Here is a 5,320-nt window from a genome sequence, read left to right on the forward strand (position 1 = left end):
TCTTGCTCAGGCTGGTCCCCAAATCCTGAGCTCAGGCAATTCTGCCTCGGCCTTCCACAGAGCTGGGATTACAAGCATGAGACACCATATCTGGCTCCTTCATAAGAGGCATTTGTCTCGTCTTTACTTTGGGGCTGTCACCAGCGTAGTTGCGTCCCATGGGTGCACAGGGTCAAGGAGAACTAGGCCATGAATTCCCAGTGTGGAATCCCAGATCAAAACGCAGACACCTGTCAAATGCCTTGAATGCTACTGCCCTGGGGAAGGGTCCTGAAAGTGTGCTGGAGGCTCAGAAGGACCAGGAACCCTCCATCTATGACTCACAGGACTCTGTTTCTGTTTTGTTTCACAACAGCTTATGGTGCTGGGAAATACCTACGTGGCGTTTAGAAATGAGTCTGGTCCCAACTCACTTCTACTTTCTCCTCCTTGGCTTCCTCCTTTGTCACTAGAGGGCTTTGGAAGAGGGGATTCTCCTTAGCCTGGAGTCCAAAGCTCTTCCACACAGAGGCCTTTCTGGGGTTTGGGAGCTGGGGGTTGTCCCCCCAGTATGTTCCTGCCCAGACTGCCTCCTCTGTTCTCTTGTCCATGTGGCAGGCCTCAGCTACGCGCCTGAGGCGCCTTGGTGACCAACACACAGTGAGCTTTGCTCCCTCAGAGCTGACATTCTGGCTGGGGAGACAGATGAGGAGTGACGGGCATGGTGTAGTTATTTAGGAAGGGGCAAGTGCAGTGGAAAGAGGGGTGGTGTGGAGAGGGGCCAGGGGAAAGGGATTTCAGTTGGGGGGTCAGGGTGGGCAGGTTGAGAGGGTGATGTTTAAGCCAATACTTGAAGGAAGGGGTGAGCCTTTGGATAACTGGGACACCAGCAGTCCAGGCAGGAGGACAGCCAGTGCAAAGGCCCTGAGGCTGAAAGGTGCTGAAACAGCAGGGATGCTGGTGTGGCTGGAGCCCAGTGAGTGAGATTCAGGTGTTTCGGAGAAATGGGGCACAGATCATAACAGGGCTCTGAAGCCTCAGGTAGGGCTCTGACGCCTTTCGGTCTGTGGGGAAACTGAGTCAGAAGCTCATGTGGGGGCATTTGGTGGTTTGTATCATGAGTACACTTGCTTGGCTGGGACCATTTTCTCACTACCGACAGTGCTGTGGCTCCTTCTAACAGAGCAACACTGTGACCCTGGAAACACATGAGTGATAGCCCGGGGCTCACTCCTGGGCCTGTGGGCTTTGTTTTGGGTGGAAGGTTGAGCAGAACAACACAGTCACCATGAGAACTGCATGCCAGTGCCTGCTGTTTTGTCTCATTGTCATAACCACGGACAGGCAGCAGGACAGCTGAGCAAATGGATGGTTCTAGAAGGGAGGTGCTGGTTCAAGTCCTGCTGCTGGGGGACTTTCAAAGCCGGTCCTCTCTACTTCTTGGGCCATTTTCTCAAGTGGAAGGGACCTGACGGCTCCCCTCCCACGCCCTGGTCGGACCCTCTGGAGGACGCTTCCTGAGAACCCACACACACACACAGCTCCCACCCATACCCTCCTCTCCAGTCTTGGGAAGAGAAACCCACCTTGATCCATGTCAGGCAGCTGGTGGCAGATACCCCCGAGCTGAGGGACAAAATGCTGGTGTTTAGGTTCAGATTTCAGGGAACACAGAACCAGCCCAGTCTTGGAGAACGCAGGAGGGAACCTCAGATAAGAAGTCTTTCCAAAAGCTGGGCAGGGAGGGGGCTCCTTGCCTTGTTGCACCTGTGGCAAAAAAAGAGAGAAAAGACCCAGCCCCCGGAGAGAGCAGGACCTGGGTGGGTGCTCTAGGAACAGGGAGGAGCTCTTGCGAAGACCAAGAGAGAACTCTGGGGCCTTGTCCCAACTCTGACACTGGCTGTGGGGCCTTCTGCTCCTCAGCCCCTTTCTGGGCCTCAACTATAAAACAAGGGGCGTGGATCTGGGGGATCCAGGGGGAAGGTGGCAGACTATTCCCTTCCAGACTGGGGAGGGCAGGAGCTTGCTTCAACTCAAGCAGAACTGCTTACTTCTGTTGTATGGGTGTGGGATTCGTAGAAGACTGTGTTGGAGGTAAATGTTCCAAGGTTCAGTGACCTGAAAGCCATAAGTCTGGGCAATCCAGAAAGCTCTTAGCCCCAAGGATGTCTCCACAGCTTAGGGGCTAAGAATGGACTTGCAATCAGACAGCCTAGGTTCAGATCCTACTGCCGCCATGTATGTGGGTCATTAGGAAAGTTTTGAGGGCCATGTGCAGTGGCTCACACTTGTAATCCTAGAACTTTGGGAGGCCTAGGTGGGTGGATTGCTTGAGCTCAGGAGTTCAAGACCAGCCTGAGCAAGAGTAAGAGCCCACCTCTACTAAAAATAGAAAAACTAGCTGGGCATTGTGGTGGGCACCTGTAGTCCCAGCTACTCAGGAGGCTGAGGCAAGGGGATTAATTGAGCCCAGGAGTTTGAGGTTGCTGTGAGTTATGATGCCACAGCGCTCTACACAGGGCAACAGAGTGGAATTGTATCTCCAAAAAAAAAAAAGAAAAAGAAAAAAGAAAAAGAAGAAAAGTTTTGGCAGCACCTGTGGCTCAGTGGGTTGGGCACTGGCCTCCTATACCGAGAGTGGTGGGTTCAAACCCAGCCCTGGCCAAACTGCAACAACAACAACAAAAAACCAGGCATTGTATTTGAGATACACAAAAATCAAGAACAGTAAAATCCACATGGTTAGAAACAAATGAAGCTCTCCCAGCAACACTGATAAGCCTGGCAAGTTAAAATTTGCATGGATGAATCAGAAAGGATGCTGTTGGATTTCTTGGAAGTGAAATAATAGACCGTAACAGTCTGTCTCAAAACTTCCATAGTAACCCATACACTAGCTGTGTGAGATTTGACAACTTGCTTAACCTCTCTGGGTCTCGATTGCTAAATTTGTGAAGTGGAGATGATATTTTCCTTATAGGGAGAGCAGTGTCTGGTGGGCATGTGACTGTGACTGATAAATACGATCCTGTGACTCACGCTCTACCCACCCCTTCCCGCCCCCATCTGCTACCCCTCTGCCGCTGGATAACAGAGTAGATCTCAGAGAATGAAACTTTCCTGTGTCCGGAGTCTAGAAGGTTCAGAAAGAGGCAGCAGGTGGTTCCAAAGTCACAGGGTACTCATCGACTATTGCGCTATTATTTTTCTCATCCTACCTAGAATCTAAACTCCAAAGAGTTGATATGTTATCTTGTTACCCCAGTCCTAGCCCTGACACAGGGCCTGTTATCCAGAACACCTCGGCTGAGGGTGTGTGAAAGCTGTGACAACTTCAAGAATCAGCTGGACTTGGTTCATCCCCCCTGACGTCACCTTCTTGCTGTGTGATGTGACTTGGGGCATGTTACTTAACCTCTTTGGGCCTCAGTTTCCTCATCTGTAAAACCGATGTGTTGTTGTAAGGGGAAAATGAGACAGACTATGTAAACATACTTTTATATTCCAGGACTCAGAACTGAGGGGGCAGTGGTGTGATGGCTCGTGCCTGTAATCCTAGCAGTCTGGGAGGCTGAGGCAGACTGCTTGAACTCGGGAGTTTAAGACCAGCCTGAGGAAGAGCGAGACCACGTCTCTACTAAAAATAGAAAAAATTAGCTGGGTGTTGTAGTAGGTGCCTGTAGTCCCAGTTACTTGGTAGACTGAGGCAAGAGGATAGCTTAAGCCCAGAAATTTGAGGTTGCTGAGAGCTGTGAGGCCATGGTACTCTAGCCTGGGGCAACAAAGTGAGATGTGTCAAAAATAAAAAGAACTTAGTGAGGACTCAGCATGTCTTTCTCCTGACTGTCCTCCTGCTTCTGAGTCTGTTCCTCCCCCTCCCCCCCATCTTCCTCCTCCTCCTCCTCCTTGAGTGGGGGCTTATTCTGCTGAGCAGTTGAGTATAAATACTTTCTATTTCACAAAGTATACCCCAGTCACAGCAACTTTTGTGACTGTGAAATAGAAGCACAACATGCAACATGACCTCTGTGGCCTGGAGGAAGACACCCTGTGTCATTTTTAAGGGGGTCAGGCCTCCCATTCTGAGAACATATTTTCCCTGTGGTTTATGGGGCTTCTTCCCCAGAGCAGGTTACTGGGGGCTCCCTCTGGGCAGGCCAGGGAAGGCCCCTCTTGCCATCTGGCTGGGCCACTTCTCTTGGGCCTGGTGGAGATGAAGACCCAGCAAGTCTAGAAGAAAGACCAACCTGGTAATTACAGGGTCCAGGAAACTCACCTGGGCTTCTACCTGGGCCACTCAGCCACAGGTGCCATTGCCCATAGACAGTGGGGACTGCCTGCTGACTGAGTTCCCACCCTGGCCAGGAGCAGTTTGCATTGCCACATAGAATACAGGGTGCCCAGTTAACTGTGAACTTGAAACAAACAATAGTGTTTTGTCAGTGTAGGTATGTCTCATGCAGTGTTAGGGACGTATTGTAAATCTGTAGCGTTTAGGACATATTTATACTAAGCAACCATTTGCTGTTTATCTGGAATACAAATTTAACTAGGCAGGCTGTATATTTTTCCAGCAACTGTGCCCTGGGCTTCTGAACTCTGCCCCTGAACTCACCCCGTTTCAGCTCCATCTGGGCAGCAACAGAAACAAAAGCTTCAGCTAACGCCAGGGTCAGGGAGAGGACGGTGGTCCAGGATCTGGGCAGGGGGCTGGGGGTGCCACCCCGGGAAAGCCTCATGTCTTCCTGGTTTCAGTTTCCCCATACGCCATCTGCATAGCTGAGCTGTAAGGATTTTTTCCAAGGATGAAGCATGTAATGTCTGTAAGAGGCATGTTTTGGAAATGGAAAGGTATTATGGAAACATTAGATACCAAAATTTGTTGTTAATGGGTAACACAGACTAGTCAGTGGGAGCTGTTTCTGGCAACTGTTCCTTTTTTGGAAAATTAGTTGGTTTTTTTTAGATAAACAACATGTGTTTGTCCTTGAAACACTAGAAAAAGGAGAGTAGCAAAGGTAAAAAAATATCTCTAATTCCATCATTCAACTATTTATAGAATTCTTTGTCCTTGAAAAAATTTGAAAACTTTCATTCTTAGTATATGTGTATTTTTTTTTCCTTTTTAGCAACCTCCCCCCCCAAAAAAAAACCCAAAAAGATAGATCGTATTCTGCATTCGTTTAGGTAATAATTTTTCTCCTCTGTCGCTTCTGAAGTTTCAGCATATACCCAGAGGAAAGGTGATCTCCTTTTCTGTTCCATGCTATTCTCTATCAGTTGATGTTGTGCAAAACTATAGCCAGCCTGGCCCCTTCCTGCTGTGCTCTGATGGGGCATA

The sequence above is a fragment of the Otolemur garnettii genome, unplaced genomic scaffold, assembly GCF_000181295.1.
Source record: "Otolemur garnettii isolate 467f Iridium unplaced genomic scaffold, OtoGar3 scaffold00189, whole genome shotgun sequence".
NCBI classification, from domain to species: Eukaryota; Metazoa; Chordata; class Mammalia; order Primates; family Galagidae; genus Otolemur; species Otolemur garnettii.